Source organism: Lissotriton helveticus, chromosome 6 (genome assembly GCF_964261635.1).
Source record: "Lissotriton helveticus chromosome 6, aLisHel1.1, whole genome shotgun sequence".
Lineage (NCBI taxonomy): Eukaryota > Metazoa > Chordata > Amphibia > Caudata > Salamandridae > Lissotriton > Lissotriton helveticus.
This window is the reverse complement of record NC_136067.1, coordinates 865065544-865085984: the sequence shown is the minus strand read 5'-3', so window position 1 is coordinate 865085984 and position 20441 is coordinate 865065544.

The window sequence follows — 20441 nt, the reverse complement described above, 5'->3', positions numbered from 1 at the left end:
GACAGGCTTTGCATGTCGGAAAGACCAACATGAAAAGACTGTCAGAAACCAACATATTTACAACAAGGGGTGGTGAGGGACAGAGTCTCTGAATTAAGCAGAATACTCTCACCCAGTCAAAAGATCAGGGCTAGATCCAACACCGTTTTTTAGCTCATTGCACCATCCCAGTTTCAGAACCTGGCTGTATGCAAATTAGTCTGTTCCTGTCCCAGTGCATGATGGGAACAGAGCAAACCAAACTACAAAAGCCAATTCTTACACTGGGAAGGAAACAAGCTTCCGGGGACCGGTTTCTGGCATTACAGCCGTCTTCGGCCCGGCTTGCTTGAATCGTGATGGTGCAATGAGCAAGGGACTCATGTCTGAGTATACCCTTCCACGCTTAGGGTGGACAAAAATATTTACAACAAGGGGTGGTGAGGGACAGAGTCTCTGAATTAAGCAGAATACTCTCACCCAGTCAAAAGATCAGGGCTAGATCCAACACCGTTTTTTAGCTCATTGCACCATCCCAGTTTCAGAACCTGGCTGTATGCAAATTAGTCTGTTCCTGTCCCAGTGCATGATGGGAACAGGGCAAACCAAACTACAAAAGGCAATTCTTACACTGGGAACGAAACAAGCTTCCGGGGACCGGTTTCTGGCATTACAGCCGTCTTCGACCCGGCTTGCTTGAATCCTGATGGTGCAATCAGCAAGGGACTCATGTCTGAGTATACCCTTCCACGCTTAGGGTGGACACAAATATTTACCACAAGGGGTGGTGAGGGACAGAGTCTCTGAATTAAGCAGAATACTCTCACCCAGTCAAAAGATCAGGGCTAGATCCAACACCGTTTTTTAGCTCATTGCACCATCCCAGTTTCAGAACCTGGCTGTATGCAAATTAGTCTGTTCCTGTCCCAGTGCATGATGGGAACAGGGCAAACCAAACTACAAAAGCCAATTCTTACACTGGGAAGGAAACAAGCTTCCGGGGACCGGTTTCTGGCATTACAGCCGTCTTCGGCCCGGCTTGCTTGAATCCTGATGGTGCAATGAGCAAGGGACTCATGTCTGAGTATACCCTTCCACGCTTAGGGTGGACAAAAATATTTACAACAAGGGGTGGTGAGGGACAGAGTCTCTGAATTAAGCAGAATACTCTCACCCAGTCAAAAGATCAGGGCTAGATCCAACACCGTTTTTTAGCTCATTGCACCATCCCAGTTTCAGAACCTGGCTGTATGCAAATTAGTCTGTTCCTGTCCCAGTGCATGATGGGAACAGGGCAAACCAAACTACAAAAGCCAATTCTTACACTGGGAAGGAAACAAGCTTCCGGGGACTGGTTTCTGGCATTACAGCCGTCTTCGGCCCGGCTTGCTTGAATCCTGATGGTGCAATGAGCAAGGGACTCATGTCTGAGTATACCCTTCCACGCTTAGGGTGGACAAAAATATTTACAACAAGGGGTGGTGAGGGACAGAGTCTCTGAATTAAGCAGAATACTCTCACCCAGTCAAAAGATCAGGGCTAGATCCAACACCGTTTTTTAGCTCATTGCACCATCCCAGTTTCAGAACCTGGCTGTATGCAAATTAGTCTGTTCCTGTCCCAGTGCATGATGGGAACAGGGCAAACCAAACTACAAAAGCCAATTCTTACACTGGGAAGGAAACAAGCTTCCGGGGACCGGTTTCTGGCATTACAGCCGTCTTCGGCCCGGCTTGCTTGAATCCTGATGGTGCAATGAGCAAGGGACTCATGTCTGAGTATACCCTTCCACGCTTAGGGTGGACAAAAATATTTACAACAAGGGGTGGTGAGGGACAGAGTCTCTGAATTAAGCAGAATACTCTCACCCAGTCAAAAGATCTGGGCTAGATCCAACACCGTTTTTTAGCTCATTGCACCATCCCAGTTTCAGAACCTGGCTGTATGCAAATTAGTCTGTTCCTGTCCCAGTGCATGATGGGAACAGGGCAAACCAAACTACAAAAGCCAATTCTTACACTGGGAAGGAAACAAGCTTCCGGGGACCGGTTTCTGGCATTACAGCCGTCTTCGGCCCGGCTTGCTTGAATCCTGATGGTGCAATGAGCAAGGGACTCATGTCTGAGTATACCCTTCCACGCTTAGGGTGGACCAAAATATTTACAACAAGGGGTGGTGAGGGACAGAGTCTCTGAATTAAGCAGAATACTCTCACCCAGTCAAAAGATCAGGGCTAGATCCAACACCGTTTTTTAGCTCATTGCACCATCCCAGTTTCAGAACCTGGCTGTATGCAAATTAGTCTGTTCCTGTCCCAGTGCATGATGGGAACAGGGCAAACCAAACTACAAAAGCCAATTCTTACACTGGGAAGGAAACAAGCTTCCGGGGACCGGTTTCTGGCATTACAGCAGTCTTCGGCCCGGCTTGCTTGAATCCTGATGGTGCAATGAGCAAGGAACTCATGTCTGAGTATACCCTTCCACGCTTAGGGTGGACAAAAATATTTACAACAAGGGGTGGTGAGGGACAGAGTCTCTGAATTAAGCAGAATACTCTCACCCAGTCAAAAGATCAGGGCTAGATCCAACACCGTTTTTTAGCTCATTGCACCATCCCAGTTTCAGAACCTGGCTGTATGCAAATTAGTCTGTTCCTGTCCCAGTGCATGATGGGAACAGGGCAAACCAAACTACAAAAGCCAATTCTTACACTGGGAAGGAAACAAGCTTCCGGGGACCGGTTTCTGGCATTACAGCCGTCTTCGGCCCGGCTTGCTTGAATCCTGATGGTGCAATGAGCAAGGGACTCATGTCTGAGTATACCCTTCCACGCTTAGGGTGGACAAAAATATTTACAACAAGGGGTGGTGAGGGACAGAGTCTCTGAATTAAGCAGAATACTCTCACCCAGTCAAAAGATCAGGGCTAGATCCAACACCGTTTTTTAGCTCATTGCACCATCCCAGTTTCAGAACCTGGCTGTATGCAAATTAGTCTGTTCCTGTCGCAGTGCATGATGGGAACAGGGCAAACCAAACTACAAAAGCCAATTCTTACACTGAGAAGGAAACAAGCTTCCGGGGACCGGTTTCTGGCATTACAGCCGTCTTCGGCCCGGCTTGCTTGAATCCTGATGGTGCAATGAGCAAGGGACTCATGTCTGAGTATACCCTTCCACGCTTAGGGTGGACAAAAATATTTAAAACAAGGGGTGGTGAGGGACAGAGTCTCTGAATTAAGCAGAATACTCTCACCCAGTCAAAAGATCAGGGCTAGATCCAACACCGTTTTTTAGCTCATTGCACCATCCCAGTTTCAGAACCTGGCTGTATGCAAATTAGTCTGTTCCTGTCCCAGTGCATGATGGGAACAGGGCAAACCAAACTACAAAAGCCAATTCTTACACTGGGAAGGAAACAAGCTTCCGGGGACCGGTTTCTGGCATTACAGCCGTCTTCGGCCCGGCTTGCTTGAATCCTGATGGTGCAATGAGCAAGGGACTCATGTCTGAGTATACCCTTCCACGCTTAGGGTGGACAAAAATATTTACAACAAGGGGTGGTGAGGGACAGAGTCTCTGAATTAAGCAGAATACTCTCACCCAGTCAAAAGATCAGGGCTAGATCCAACACCATTTTTTAGCTCATTGCACCATCCCAGTTTCAGAACCTGGCTGTATGCAAATTAGTCTGTTCCTGTCCCAGTGCATGATGGGAACAGGGCAAACCAAACTACAAAAGCCAATTCTTACACTGGGAAGGAAACAAGCTTCCGGGGACCAGTTTCTGGCATTACAGCCGTCTTCGGCCCGGCTTGCTTGAATCCTGATGGTGCAATGAGCAAGGGACTCATGTCTGAGTATACCCTTCCACGCTTAGGGTGGACAAAAATATTTACAACAAGGGGTGGTGAGGGACAGAGTCTCTGAATTAAGCAGAATACTCTCACCCAGTCAAAAGATCAGGGCTAGATCCAACACCGTTTTTTAGCTCATTGCACCATCCCAGTTTCAGAACCTGGCTGTATGCAAATTAGTCTGTTCCTGTCCCAGTGCATGATGGGAACAGGGCAAACCAAACTACAAAAGCCAATTCTTACACTGGGAAGGAAACAAGCTACCGGGTACCGGTTTCTGGCATTACAGCCGTCTTCGGCCCGGCTTGCTTGAATCCTGATGGTGCAATGAGCAAGGGACTCATGTCTGAGTATACCCTTCCACGCTTAGGGTGGACAAAAATATTTAAAACAAGGGGTGGTGAGGGACAGAGTCTCTGAATTAAGCAGAATACTCTCACCCAGTCAAAAGATCAGGGCTAGATCCAACACCGTTGTTTAGCTCATTGCACCATCCCAGTTTCAGAACCTGGCTGTATGCAAATTAGTCTGTTCCTGTCCCAGTGCATGATGGGAACAGGGCAAACCAAACTACAAAAGCCAATTCTTACACTGGGAAGGAAACAAGCTTCCGGGGACCGGTTTCTTGCATTACAGCCGTCTTCGGCCCGGCTTGCTTGAATCCTGATGGTGCAATGAGCAAGGGACTCATGTCTGAGTATACCCTTCCAGGCTTAGGGTGGACAAAAATATTTACAACAAGGGGTAGTGAGGGACAGAGTCTCTGAATTAAGCAGAATACTCTCACCCAGTCAAAAGATCAGGGCTAGATCCAACACCGTTTTTTAGCTCATTGCACCATCCCAGTTTCAGAACCTGGCTGTATGCAAATTAGTCTGTTCCTGTCCCAGTGCATGATGGGAACAGGGCAAACCAAACTACAAAAGCCAATTCTTACACTGGGAAGGAAACAAGCTTGCGGGGACCGGTTTCTGGCATTACAGCCGTCTTCGGCCCGGCTTGCTTGAATCCTGATGGTGCAATGAGCAAGGGACTCATGTCTGAGTATACCCTTCCACGCTTAGGGTGGACAAAAATATTTACAACAAGGGGTGGTGAGGGACAGAGTCTCTGAATTAAGTAGAATACTCTCACCCAGTCAAAAGATCAGGGCTAGATCCAACACCGTTTTTTAGCTCATTGCACCATCCCAGTTTCAGAACCTGGCTGTATGCAAATTAGTCTGTTCCTGTCCCAGTGCATGATGGGAACAGGGCAAACCAAACTACAAAAGGCAATTCTTACACTGGGAAGGAAACAAGCTTCCGGGGACCGGTTTCTGGCATTACAGCCGTCTTCGGCCCGGCTTGCTTGAATCCTGATGGTGCAATGAGCAAGGGACTCATGTCTGAGTATACCCTTCCACGCTTAGGGTGGACAAAAATATTTACAACAAGGGGTGGTGAGGGACAGAGTCTCTGAATTAAGCAGAATACTCTCACCCAGTCAAAAGATCAGGGCTAGATCCAACACCGTTTTTTAGCACATTGCACCATCCCAGTTTCAGAACCTGGCTGTATGCAAATTAGTCTGTTCCTGTCCCAGTGCATGAAGGGAACAGGGCAAACCAAACTACAAAAGCCAATTCTTACACTGGGAAGGAAACAAGCTTCCGGGGACCGGTTTCTGGCATTACAGCCGTCTTCGGCCCGGCTTGCTTGAATCCTGATGGTGCAATGAGCAAGGGACTCATGTCTGAGTATACCCTTCCACGCTTAGGGTGGACAAAAATATTTACAACAAGGGGTGGTGAGGGACAGAGTCTCTGAATTAAGCAGAATACTCTCACCCAGTCAAAAGATCAGGGCTAGATCCAACACCGTTTTTTAGCTCATTGCACCAGTCTGTTCCTGTCCCAGTGCATGATGGGAACAGGGGAAACCAAACTACAAAAGCCAATTCTTACACTGGGAAGGAAACAAGCTTCCGGGGACCGGTTTCTGGCATTACAGCCGTCTTTGTTTCCTTCCCAGTGTAAGAATTGGCTTTTGTAGTCTGGTCTGCCCTGTTCCCATGATGCACTGGGCCAGGGACAGACTAATTTGCATACAGCCAGGTTCTGAAACTGGGATGGTGCAATGAGCTAAAAAACGGTGTTGGATCTAGCCCTGATCTCTTGACTGGGTGAGAGTACTCTGCTTAATTCAGAGACTCTGTCCATCACCACCCCTTGTTGTAAATTATTTTGTCCACCCTAAGCGTGGAAGGGTATACTCAGATGTGAGTCCCTTGCTCATTGCACCATCAGGATTCAAGCAAGCCGGGCCGAAGACGCCTGAAATGGCAGAAACCGGTCCCCGGAAGCTTGTTTCCTTCCCAGTGTAAGAATTGGCTTTTGTAGTCTGGTCTGCCCTGTTCCCATGATGCACTGGGCCAGGGACAGACTAATTTGCATACAGCCAGGTTCTGAAACTGGGATGGTGCAATGAGCTAAAAAACGGTGTTGGATCTAGCCCTGATCTCTTGACTGGGTGAGAGTACTCTGCTTAATTCAGAGACTCTGTCCATCACCACCCCTTGTTGTAAATTATTTTGTCCACCCTAAGCGTGGAAGGGTATACTCAGATGTGAGTCACTTGCTCATTGCACCATCAGGATTCAAGCAAGCCGGGCCGAAGACGCCTGAAATGGCAGAAACCGGTCCCCGGAAGCTTGTTTCCTTCCCAGTGTAAGAATTGGCTTTTGTAGTCTGGTCTGCCCTGTTCCCATGATGCACTGGGCCAGGGACAGACTAATTTGCATACAGCCAGGTTCTGAAACTGGGATTGTGCAATGAGCTAAAAAACGGTGTTGGATCTAGCCCTGATCTCTTGACTGGGTGAGAGTACTCTGCTTAATTCAGAGACTCTGTCCATCACCACCCCTTGTTGTAAATTATTTTGTCCACCCTAAGCGTGGAAGGGTATACTCAGATGTGAGTCCCTTGCTCATTGCACCATCAGGATTCAAGCAAGCCGGGCCGAAGACGCCTGAAATGGCAGAAACCGGTCCCCGGAAGCTTGTTTCCTTCCCAGTGTAAGAATTGCCTTTTGTAGTCTGGTCTGCCCTGTTCCCATGATGCACTGGGCCAGGGACAGACTAATTTGCATACAGCCAGGTTCTGAAACTGGGATGGTGCAATGAGCTAAAAAACGGTGTTGGATCTAGCCCTGATCTCTTGACTGGGTGAGAGTACTCTGCTTAATTCAGAGACTCTGTCCATCACCACCCCTTGTTGTAAATTATTTTGTCCACCCTAAGCGTGGAAGGGTTTACTCAGATGTGAGTCCCTTGCTCATTGCACCATCAGGATTCAAGCAAGCCGGGCCGAAGACGCCTGAAATGGCAGAAACCGGTCCCCGGAAGCTTGTTTCCTTCCCAGTGTAAGAATTGGCTTTTGTAGTCTGGTCTGCCCTGCTCCCATGATGCACTGGGCCAGGGACAGACTAATTTGCATACAGCCAGGTTCTGAAACTGGGATGGTGCAATGAGCTAAAAAACGGTGTTGGATCTAGCCCTGATCTCTTGACTGGGTGAGAGTACTCTGCTTAATTCAGAGACTCTGTCCATCACCACCCCTTGTTGTAAATTATTTTGTCCACCCTAAGCGTGGAAGGGTATACTCAGATGTGAGTCCCTTGCTCATTGCACCATCAGGATTCAAGCAAGCCGGGCCGAAGACGCCTGAAATGGCAGAAACCGGTCCCCGGAAGCTTGTTTCCTTCCCAGTGTAAGAATTGGCTTTTGTAGTCTGGTCTGCCCTGTTCCCATGATGCACTGGGCCAGGGACAGACTAATTTGCATACAGCCAGGTTCTGAAACTGGGATGGTGCAATGAGCTAAAAAACGGTGTTGGATCTAGCCCTGATCTCTTGACTGGGTGAGAGTACTCTGCTTAATTCAGAGACTCTGTCCATCACCACCCCTTGTTGTAAATTATTTTGTCCACCCTAAGCGTGGAAGGGTATACTCAGATGTGAGTCCCTTGCTCATTGCACCATCAGGATTCAAGCAAGCCGGGCCGAAGACGCCTGAAATGGCAGAAACCGGTCCCCGGAAGCTTGTTTCCTTCCCAGTGTAAGAATTGGCTTTTGTAGTCTGGTCTGCCCTGTTCCCATGATGCACTGGGCCAGGGACAGACTAATTTGCATACAGCCAGGTTCTGAAACTGGGATGGTGCAATGAGCTAAAAAACGGTGTTGGATCTAGCCCTGATCTCTTGACTGGGTGAGAGTACTCTGCTTAATTCAGAGACTCTGTCCATCACCACCCCTTGTTGTAAATTATTTTGTCCACCCTAAGCGTGGAAGGGTATACTCAGATGTGAGTCCCTTGCTCATTGCACCATCAGGATTCAAGCAAGCCGGGCCGAAGACACCTGAAATGGCAGAAACCGGTCCCCGGAAGCTTGTTTCCTTCCCAGTGTAAGAATTGGCTTTTGTAGTCTGGTCTGCCCTGTTCCCATGATGCACTGGGCCAGGGACAGACTAATTTGCATACAGCCAGGTTCTGAAACTGGGATGGTGCAATGAGCTAAAAAACGGTGTTGGATCTAGCCCTGATCTCTTGACTGGGTGAGAGTACTCTGCTTAATTCAGAGACTCTGTCCATCACCACCCCTTGTTGTAAATTATTTTGTCCACCCTAAGCGTGGAAGGGTATACTCAGATGTGAGTCCCTTGCTCATTGCACCATCAGGATTCAAGCAAGCCGGGCCGAAGACGCCTGAAATGGCAGAAACCGGTCCCCGGAAGCTTGTTTCCTTCCCAGTGTAAGAATTGGCTTTTGTAGTCTGGTCTGCCCTGTTCCCATGATGCACTGGGCCAGGTACAGACTAATTTGCATACAGCCAGGTTCTGAAACTGGGATGGTGCAATGAGCTAAAAAACGGTGTTGGATCTAGCCCTGATCTCTTGACTGGGTGAGAGTACTCTGCTTAATTCAGAGACTCTGTCCATCACCACCCCTTGTTGTAAATTATTTTGTCCACCCTAAGCGTGGAAGGGTATACTCAGATGTGAGTCCCTTGCTCATTGCACCATCAGGATTCAAGCAAGCCGGGCCGAAGACGCCTGAAATGGCAGAAACCGGTCCCCGGAAGCTTGTTTCCTTCCCAGTGTAAGAATTGGCTTTTGTAGTCTGGTCTGCCCTGTTCCCATGATGCACTGGGCCAGGGACAGACTAATTTGCATACAGCCAGGTTCTGAAACTGGGATGGTGCAATGAGCTAAAAAACGGTGTTGGATCTAGCCCTGATCTCTTGACTGGGTGAGAGTACTCTGCTTAATTCAGAGACTCTGTCCATCACCACCCCTTGTTGTAAATTATTTTGTCCACCCTAAGCGTGGAAGGGTATACTCAGATGTGAGTCCCTTGCTCATTGCACCATCAGGATTCAAGCAAGCCGGGCCGAAGACGCCTGAAATGGCAGAAACCGGTCCCCGGAAGCTTGTTTCCTTCCCAGTGTAAGAATTGGCTTTTGTAGTCTGGTCTGCCCTGTTCCCATGATGCACTGGGCCAGGGACAGACTAATTTGCATACAGCCAGGTTCTGAAACTGGGATGGTGCAATGAGCTAAAAAACGGTGTTGGATCTAGCCCTGATCTCTTAACTGGGTGAGAGTACTCTGCTTAATTCAGAGACTCTGTCCATCACCACCCCTTGTTGTAAATTATTTTGTCCACCCTAAGCGTGGAAGGGTATACTCAGATGTGAGTCCCTTGCTCATTGCACCATCAGGATTCAAGCAAGCCGGGCCGAAGACGTCTGAAATGGCAGAAACCGGTCCCCGGAAGCTTGTTTCCTTCCCAGTGTAAGAATTGGCTTTTGTAGTCTGGTCTGCCCTGTTCCCATGATGCACTGGGCCAGGGACAGACTAATTTGCATACAGCCAGGTTCTGAAACTGGGATGGTGCAATGAGCTAAAAAACGGTGTTGGATCTAGCCCTGATCTCTTGACTGGGTGAGAGTACTCTGCTTAATTCAGAGACTCTGTCCATCACCACCCCTTGTTGTAAATTATTTTGTCCACCCTAAGCGTGGAAGGGTATACTCAGATGTGAGTCCCTTGCTCATTGCACCATCAGGATTCAAGCAAGCCGGGCCGAAGACGCCTGAAATGGCAGAAACCGGTCCCCGGAAGCTTGTTTCCTTCCCAGTGTAAGAATTGGCTTTTGTAGTCTGGTCTGCCCTGTTCCCATGATGCACTGGGCCAGGGACAGACTAATTTGCATACAGCCAGGTTCTGAAACTGGGATGGTGCAATGAGCTAAAAAACGGTGTTGGATCTAGCCCTGATCTCTTGACTGGGTGAGAGTACTCTGCTTAATTCAGAGACTCTGTCCATCACCACCCCTTGTTGTAAATTATTTTGTCCACCCTAAGCGTGGAAGGGTATACTCAGATGTGAGTCCCTTGCTCATTGCACCATCAGGATTCAAGCAAGCCGGGCCGAAGACGCCTGAAATGGCAGAAACCGGTCCCCGGAAGCTTGTTTCCTTCCCAGTGTAAGAATTGGCTTTTGTAGTCTGGTCTGCCCTGTTCCCATGATGCACTGGGCCAGGGACAGACTAATTTGCATACAGCCAGGTTCTGAAACTGGGATGGTGCAATGAGCTAAAAAACGGTGTTGGATCTAGCCCTGATCTCTTAACTGGGTGAGAGTACTCTGCTTAATTCAGAGACTCTGTCCATCACCACCCCTTGTTGTAAATTATTTTGTCCACCCTAAGCGTGGAAGGGTATACTCAGATGTGAGTCCCTTGCTCATTGCACCATCAGGATTCAAGCAAGCTGGGCCGAAGACGCCTGAAATGGCAGAAACCGGTCCCCGGAAGCTTGTTTCCTTCCCAGTGTAAGAATTGGCTTTTGTAGTCTGGTCTGCCCTGTTCCCATGATGCACTGGGCCAGGGACAGACTAATTTGCATACAGCCAGGTTCTGAAACTGGGATGGTGCAATGAGCTTAAAAACGGTGTTGGATCTAGCCCTGATCTCTTGACTGGGTGAGAGTACTCTGCTTAATTCAGAGACTCTGTCCATCACCACCCCTTGTTGTAAATTATTTTGTCCACCCTAAGCGTGGAAGGGTATACTCAGATGTGAGTCCCTTGCTCATTGCACCATCAGGATTCAAGCAAGCCGGGCCGAAGACGCCTGAAATGGCAGAAACCGGTCCCCGGAAGCTTGTTTCCTTCCCAGTGTAAGAATTGGCTTTTGTAGTCTGGTCTGCCCTGTTCCCATGATGCACTGGGCCAGGGACAGACTAATTTGCATACAGCCAGGTTCTGAAACTGGGATGGTGCAATGAGCTAAAAAACGGTGTCGGATCTAGCCCTGATATCTTGACTGGGTGAGAGTACTCTGCTTAATTCAGAGACTCTGTCCATCACCACCCCTTGTTGTAAATTATTTTGTCCACCCTAAGCGTGGAAGGGTATACTCAGATGTGAGTCCCTTGCTCATTGCACCATCAGGATTCAAGCAAGCCGGGCCGAAGACGCCTGAAATGGCAGAAACCAGTCCCCGGAAGCTTGTTTCCTTCCCAGTGTAAGAATTGGCTTTTGTAGTCTGGTCTGCCCTGTTCCCATGATGCACTGGGCCAGGGACAGACTAATTTGCATACAGCCAGGTTCTGAAACTGGGATGGTGCAATGAGCTAAAAAACGGTGTTGGATCTAGCCCTGATCTCTTGACTGGGTGAGAGTACTCTGCTTAATTCAGAGACTCTGTCCATCACCACCCCTTGTTGTAAATTATTTTGTCCACCCTAAGCGTGGAAGGGTATACTCAGATGTGAGTGCCTTGCTCATTGCACCATCAGGATTCAAGCAAGCCGGGCCGAAGACGCCTGAAATGGCAGAAACCGGTCCCCGGAAGCTTGTTTCCTTCCCAGTGTAAGAATTGGCTTTTGTAGTCTGGTCTGCCCTGTTCCCATGATGCACTGGGCCAGGGACAGACTAATTTGCATACAGCCAGGTTCTGAAACTGGGATGGTGCAATGAACTAAAAAACGGTGTTGGATCTAGCCCTGATCTCTTGATTGGGTGAGAGTACTCTGCTTAATTCAGAGACTCTGTCCATCACCACCCCTTGTTGTAAATTATTTTGTCCACCCTAAGCGTGGAAGGGTATACTCAGATGTGAGTCCCTTGCTCATTGCACCATCAGGATTCAAGCAAGCCGGGCCGAAGACGCCTGAAATGGCAGAAACCGGTCCCCGGAAGCTTGTTTCCTTCCCAGTGTAAGAATTGGCTTTTGTAGTCTGGTCTGCCCTGTTCCCATGATGCACTGGGCCAGGGACAGACTAATTTGCATACAGCCAGGTTCTGAAACTGGGATGGTGCAATGAGCTAAAAAACGGTGTTGGATCTAGCCCTGATATCTTGACTGGGTGAGAGTACTCTGCTTAATTCAGAGACTCTGTCCATCACCACCCCTTGTTGTAAATTATTTTGTCCACCCTAAGCGTGGAAGGGTATACTCAGATGTGAGTCCCTTGCTCATTGCACCATCAGGATTCAAGCAAGCCGGGCCGAAGACGCCTGAAATGGCAGAAACCAGTCCCCGGAAGCTTGTTTCCTTCCCAGTGTAAGAATTGGCTTTTGTAGTCTGGTCTGCCCTGTTCCCATGATGCACTGGGCCAGGGACAGACTAATTTGCATACAGCCAGGTTCTGAAACTGGGATGGTGCAATGAGCTAAAAAACGGTGTTGGATCTAGCCCTGATCTCTTGACTGGGTGAGAGTACTCTGCTTAATTCAGAGACTCTGTCCATCACCACCCCTTGTTGTAAATTATTTTGTCCACCCTAAGCGTGGAAGGGTTTACTCAGATGTGAGTCCCTTGCTCATTGCACCATCAGGATTCAAGCAAGCCGGGCCGAAGACGCCTGAAATGGCAGAAACCGGTCCCCGGAAGCTTGTTTCCTTCCCAGTGTAAGAATTGGCTTTTGTAGTCTGGTCTGCCCTGTTCCCATGATGCACTGGGCCAGGGACAGACTAATTTGCATACAGCCAGGTTCTGAAACTGGGATGGTGCAATGAGCTAAAAAACGGTGTTGGATCTAGCCCTGATCTCTTGACTGGGTGAGAGTACTCTGCTTAATTCAGAGACTCTGTCCATCACCACCCCTTGTTGTAAATTATTTTGTCCACCCTAAGCGTGGAAGGGTATACTCAGATGTGAGTCCCTTGCTCATTGCACCATCAGGATTCAAGCAAGCCGGGCCGAAGACGCCTGAAATGGCAGAAACCAGTCCCCGGAAGCTTGTTTCCTTCCCAGTGTAAGAATTGGCTTTTGTAGTCTGGTCTGCCCTGTTCCCATGATGCACTGGGCCAGGGACAGACTAATTTGCATACAGCCAGGTTCTGAAACTGGGATGGTGCAATGAGCTAAAAAACGGTGTTGGATCTAGCCCTGATCTCTTGACTGGGTGAGAGTACTCTGCTTAATTCAGAGACTCTGTCCATCACCACCCCTTGTTGTAAATTATTTTGTCCACCCTAAGCGTGGAAGGGTTTACTCAGATGTGAGTCCCTTGCTCATTGCACCATCAGGATTCAAGCAAGCCGGGCCGAAGACGCCTGAAATGGCAGAAACCGGTCCCCGGAAGCTTGTTTCCTTCCCAGTGTAAGAATTGGCTTTTGTAGTCTGGTCTGCCCTGTTCCCATGATGCACTGGGCCAGGGACAGACTAATTTGCATACAGCCAGGTTCTGAAACTGGGATGGTGCAATGAGCTAAAAAACGGTGTTGGATCTAGCCCTGATCTCTTGACTGGGTGAGAGTACTCTGCTTAATTCAGAGACTCTGTCCATCACCACCCCTTGTTGTAAATTATTTTGTCCACCCTAAGCGTGGAAGGGTATACTCAGATGTGAGTCCCTTGCTCATTGCACCATCAGGATTCAAGCAAGCCGGGCCGAAGACGCCTGAAATGGCAGAAACCGGTCCCCGGAAGCTTGTTTCCTTCCCAGTGTAAGAATTGGCTTTTGTAGTCTGGTCTGCCCTGTTCCCATGATGCACTGGGCCAGGGACAGACTAATTTGCATACAGCCAGGTTCTGAAACTGGGATGGTGCAATGAGCTAAAAAACGGTGTTGGATCTAGCCCTGATCTCTTAACTGGGTGAGAGTACTCTGCTTAATTCAGAGACTCTGTCCATCACCACCCCTTGTTGTAAATTATTTTGTCCACCCTAAGCGTGGAAGGGTATACTCAGATGTGAGTCCCTTGCTCATTGCACCATCAGGATTCAAGCAAGCTGGGCCGAAGACGCCTGAAATGGCAGAAACCGGTCCCCGGAAGCTTGTTTCCTTCCCAGTGTAAGAATTGGCTTTTGTAGTCTGGTCTGCCCTGTTCCCATGATGCACTGGGCCAGGGACAGACTAATTTGCATACAGCCAGGTTCTGAAACTGGGATGGTGCAATGAGCTAAAAAACGGTGTTGGATCTAGCCCTGATCTCTTGACTGGGTGAGAGTACTCTGCTTAATTCAGAGACTCTGACCATCACCACCCCTTGTTGTAAATTATTTTGTCCACCCTAAGCGTGGAAGGGTATACTCAGATGTGAGTCCCTTGCTCATTGCACCATCAGGATTCAAGCAAGCCGGGCCGAAGACGCCTGAAATGGCAGAAACCGGTCCCCGGAAGCTTGTTTCCTTCCCAGTGTAAGAATTGGCTTTTGTAGTCTGGTCTGCCCTGTTCCCATGATGCACTGGGCCAGGGACAGACTAATTTGCATACAGCCAGGTTCTGAAACTGGGATGGTGCAATGAGCTAAAAAACGGTGTTGGATCTAGCCCTGATATCTTGACTGGGTGAGAGTACTCTGCTTAATTCAGAGACTCTGTCCATCACCACCCCTTGTTGTAAATTATTTTGTCCACCCTAAGCGTGGAAGGGTATACTCAGATGTGAGTCCCTTGCTCATTGCACCATCAGGATTCAAGCAAGCCGGGCCGAAGACGCCTGAAATGGCAGAAACCAGTCCCCGGAAGCTTGTTTCCTTCCCAGTGTAAGAATTGGCTTTTGTAGTCTGGTCTGCCCTGTTCCCATGATGCACTGGGCCAGGGACAGACTAATTTGCATACAGCCAGGTTCTGAAACTGGGATGGTGCAATGAGCTAAAAAACGGTGTTGGATCTAGCCCTGATCTCTTGACTGGGTGAGAGTACTCTGCTTAATTCAGAGACTCTGTCCATCACCACCCCTTGTTGTAAATTATTTTGTCCACCCTAAGCGTGGAAGGGTATACTCAGATGTGAGTCCCTTGCTCATTGCACCATCAGGATTCAAGCAAGCTGGGCCGAAGACGCCTGAAATGGCAGAAACCGTTCCCCGGAAGCTTGTTTCCTTCCCAGTGTAAGAATTGGCTTTTGTAGTCTGGTCTGCCCTGTTCCCATGATGCACTGGGCCAGGGACAGACTAATTTGCATACAGCCAGGTTCTGAAACTGGGATGGTGCAATGAGCTAAAAAACGGTGTTGGATCTAGCCCTGATCTCTTGACTGGGTGAGAGTACTCTGCTTAATTCAGAGACTCTGTCCATCACCACCCCTTGTTGTAAATTATTTTGTCCACCCTAAGCGTGGAAGGGTATACTCAGATGTGAGTCCCTTGCTCATTGCACCATCAGGATTCAAGCAAGCCGGGCCGAAGACGCCTGAAATGGCAGAAACCGGTCCTCGGAAGCTTGTTCCTTCCCAGTGTAAGAATTGGCTTTTGTAGTCTGGTCTGCCCTGTTCCCATGATGCACTGGGCCAGGGACAGACTAATTTGCATACAGCCAGGTTCTGAAACTGGGATGGTGCAATGAGCTAAAAAACGGTGTTGGATCTAGCCCTGATATCTTGACTGGGTGAGAGTACTCTGCTTAATTCAGAGACTCTGTCCATCACCACCCCTTGTTGTAAATTATTTTGTCCACCCTAACCGTGGAAGGGTATACTCAGATGTGAGTCCCTTGCTCATTGCACCATCAGGATTCAAGCAAGCCGGGCCGAAAACGCCTGAAATGGCAGAAACCAGTCCCCGGAAGCTTGTTTCCTTCCCAGTGTAAGAATTGGCTTTTGTAGTCTGGTCTGCCCTGTTCCCATGATGCACTGGGCCAGGGACAGACTAATTTGCATACAGCCAGGTTCTGAAACTGGGATGGTGCAATGAGCTAAAAAACGGTGTTGGATCTAGCCCTGATCTCTTGACTGGGTGAGAGTACTCTGCTTAATTCAGAGACTCTGTCCATCACCACCCCTTGTTGTAAATTATTTTGTCCACCCTAAGCGTGGAAGGGTATACTCAGATGTGAGTCCCTTGCTCATTGCACCATCAGGATTCAAGCAAGCCGGGCCGAAGACGCCTGAAATGGCAGAAACCGGTCCCCGGAAGCTTGTTTCCTTCCCAGTGTAAGAATTGGCTTTTGTAGTCTGGTCTGCCCTGTTCCCATGATGCACTGGGCCAGGGACAGACTAATTTGCATACAGCCAGGTTCTGAAACTGGGATGGTGCAATGAGCTAAAAAACGGTGTTGGATCTAGCCCTGATCTCTTGACTGGGTGAGAGTACTCTGCTTAATTCAGAGACTCTGTCCATCACCACCCCTTGTTGTAAATTATTTTGTCCACCCTAAGCGTGGAAGGGTATACTCAGATGTGAGTCCCTTGCTCATTGCACCATCAGGATTCAAGCAAGCCGGGCCGAAGACGCCTGAAATGGCAGAAACCGGTCCCCGGAAGCTTGTTTCCTTCCCAGTGTAAGAATTGGCTTTTGTAGTCTGGTCTGCCCTGTTCCCATGATGCACTGGGCCAGGGACAGACTAATTTGCATACAGCCAGGTTCTGAAACTGGGATGGTGCAATGAGCTAAAAAACGGTGTTGGATCTAGCCCTGATATCTTGACTGGGTGAGAGTACTCTGCTTAATTCAGAGACTCTGTCCATCACCACCCCTTGTTGTAAATTATTTTGTCCACCCTAAGCGTGGAAGGGTATACTCAGATGTGAGTCCCTTGCTCATTGCACCATCAGGATTCAAGCAAGCCGGGCCGAAGACGCCTGAAATGGCAGAAACCAGTCCCCGGAAGCTTGTTTCCTTCCCAGTGTAAGAATTGGCTTTTGTAGTCTGGTCTGCCCTGTTCCCATGATGCACTGGGCCAGGGACAGACTAATTTGCATACAGCCAGGTTCTGAAACTGGGATGGTGCAATGAGCTAAAAAACGGTGTTGGATCTAGCCCTGATCTCTTGACTGGGTGAGAGTACTCTGCTTAATTCAGAGACTCTGTCCATCACCACCCCTTGTTGTAAATTATTTTGTCCACCCTAAGCGTGGAAGGGTATACTCAGATGTGAGTCCCTTGCTCATTGCACCATCAGGATTCAAGCAAGCCGGGCCGAAGACGCCTGAAATGGCAGAAACCGGTCCCCGGAAGCTTGTTTCCTTCCCAGTGTAAGAATTGGCTTTTGTAGTCTGGTCTGCCCTGTTCCCATGATGCACTGGGCCAGGGACAGACTAATTTGCATACAGCCAGGTTCTGAAACTGGGATGGTGCAATGAGCTAAAAAACGGTGTTGGATCTAGCCCTGATCTCTTGACTGGGTGAGAGTACTCTGCTTAATTCAGAGACTCTGTCCATCACCACCCCTTGTTGTAAATTATTTTGTCCACCCTAAGCGTGGAAGGGTATACTCAGATGTGAGTCCCTTGCTCATTGCACCATCAGGATTCAAGCAAGCCGGGCCGAAGACGCCTGAAATGGCAGAAACCGGTCCCCGGAAGCTTGTTTCCTTCCCAGTGTAAGAATTGGCTTTTGTAGTCTGGTCTGCCCTGTTCCCATGATGCACTGGGCCAGGGACAGACTAATTTGCATACAGCCAGGTTCTGAAACTGGGATGGTGCAATGAGCTAAAAAACGGTGTTGGATCTAGCCCTGATCTCTTGACTGGGTGAGAGTACTCTGCTTAATTCAGAGACTCTGTCCATCACCACCCCTTGTTGTAAATTATTTTGTCCACCCTAAGCGTGGAAGGGTATACTCAGATGTGAGTCCCTTGCTCATTGCACCATCAGGATTCAAGCAAGCCGGGCCGAAGACGCCTGAAATGGCAGAAACCGGTCCCCGGAAGCTTGTTTCCTTCCCAGTGTAAGAATTGGCTTTTGTAGTCTGGTCTGCCCTGTTCCCATGATGCACTGGGCCAGGGACAGACTAATTTGCATACAGCCAGGTTCTGAAACTGGGATGGTGCAATGAGCTAAAAAACGGTGTTGGATCTAGCCCTGATCTCTTGACTGGGTGAGAGTACTCTGCTTAATTCAGAGACTCTGTCCATCACCACCCCTTGTTGTAAATTATTTTGTCCACCCTAAGCGTGGAAGGGTATACTCAGATGTGAGTCCCTTGCTCATTGCACCATCAGGATTCAAGCAAGCCGGGCCGAAGACGCCTGAAATGGCAGAAACCGGTCCCCGGAAGCTTGTTTCCTTCCCAGTGTAAGAATTGGCTTTTGTAGTCTGGTCTGCCCTGTTCCCATGATGCACTGGGCCAGGGACAGACTAATTTGCATACAGCCAGGTTCTGAAACTGGGATGGTGCAATGAGCTAAAAAACGGTGTTGGATCTAGCCCTGATCTCTTAACTGGGTGAGAGTACTCTGCTTAATTCAGAGACTCTGTCCATCACCACCCCTTGTTGTAAATTATTTTGTCCACCCTAAGCGTGGAAGGGTATACTCAGATGTGAGTCCCTTGCTCATTGCACCATCAGGATTCAAGCAAGCCGGGCCGAAGACGCCTGAAATGGCAGAAACCGGTCCCCGGAAGCTTGTTTCCTTCCCAGTGTAAGAATTGGCTTTTGTAGTCTGGTCTGCCCTGTTCCCATGATGCACTGGGCCAGGGACAGACTAATTTGCATACAGCCAGGTTCTGAAACTGGGATGGTGCAATGAGCTAAAAAACGGTGTTGGATCTAGCCCTGATCTCTTGACTGGGTGAGAGTACTCTGCTTAATTCAGAGACTCTGTCCATCACCACCCCTTGTTGTAAATTATTTTGTCCACCCTAAGCGTGGAAGGGTATACTCAGATGTGAGTCCCTTGCTCATTGCACCATCAGGATTCAAGCAAGCCGGGCCGAAGACGCCTGAAATGGCAGAAACCGGTCCCCGGAAGCTTGTTTCCTTCCCAGTGTAAGAATTGGCTTTTGTAGTCTGGTCTGCCCTGTTCCCATGATGCACTGAGCCAGGGACAGACTAATTTGCATACAGCCAGGTTCTGAAACTGGGATGGTGCAATGAGCTAAAAAACGGTGTTGGATCTAGCCCTGATATCTTGACTGGGTGAGAGTACTCTGCTTAATTCAGAGACTCTGTCCATCACCACCCCTTGTTGTAAATTATTTTGTCCACCCTAAGCGTGGAAGGGTATACTCAGATGTGAGTCCCTTGCTCATTGCACCATCAGGATTCAAGCAAGCCGGGCCGAAGACGCCTGAAATGGCAGAAACCGGTCCCCGGAAGCTTGTTTCCTTCCCAGTGTAAGAATTGGCTTTTGTAGTCTGGTCTGCCCTGTTCCCATGATGCACTGGGCCAGGGACAGACTAATTTGCATACAGCCAGGTTCTGAAACTGGGATGGTGCAATGAGCTAAAAAACGGTGTTGGATCTAGCCCTGATCTCTTGACTGGGTGAGAGTACTCTGCTTAATTCAGAGACTCTGTCCATCACCACCCCTTGTTGTAAATTATTTTGTCCACCCTAAGCGTGGAAGGGTATACTCAGATGTGAGTCCCTTGCTCATTGCACCATCAGGATTCAAGCAAGCCGGGCCGAAGACGCCTGAAATGGCAGAAACCGGTCCCCGGAAGCTTGTTTCCTTCCCAGTGTAAGAATTGGCTTTTGTAGTCTGGTCTGCCCTGTTCCCATGATGCACTGGGCCAGGGACAGACTAATTTGCATACAGCCAGGTTCTGAAACTGGGATGGTGCAATGAGCTAAAAAACGGTGTTGGATCTAGCCCTGATCTCTTGACTGGGTGAGAGTACTCTGCTTAATTCAGAGACTCTGTCCATCACCACCCCTTGTTGTAAATTATTTTGTCCACCCTAAGCGTGGAAGGGTATACTCAGATGTGAGTCCCTTGCTCATTGCACCATCAGGATTCAAGCAAGCCGGGCCGAAGACGCCTGAAATGGCAGAAACCGGTCCCCGGAAGCTTGTTTCCTTCCCAGTGTAAGAATTGGCTTTTGTAGTCTGGTCTGCCCTGTTCCCATGATGCACTGGGCCAGGGACAGACTAATTTGCATACAGCCAGGTTCTGAAACTGGGATGGTGCAATGAGCTAAAAAACGGTGTTGGATCTAGCCCTGATCTCTTAACTGGGTGAGAGTACTCTGCTTAATTTAGAGACTCTGTCCATCACCACCCCTTGTTGTAAATTATTTTGTCCACCCTAAGCGTGGAAGGGTATACTCAGATGTGAGTCCCTTGCTCATTGCACCATCAGGATTCAAGCAAGCCGGGCCGAAGACGCCTGAAATGGCAGAAACCGGTCCCCGGAAGCTTGTTTCCTTCCCAGTGTAAGAATTGGCTTTTGTA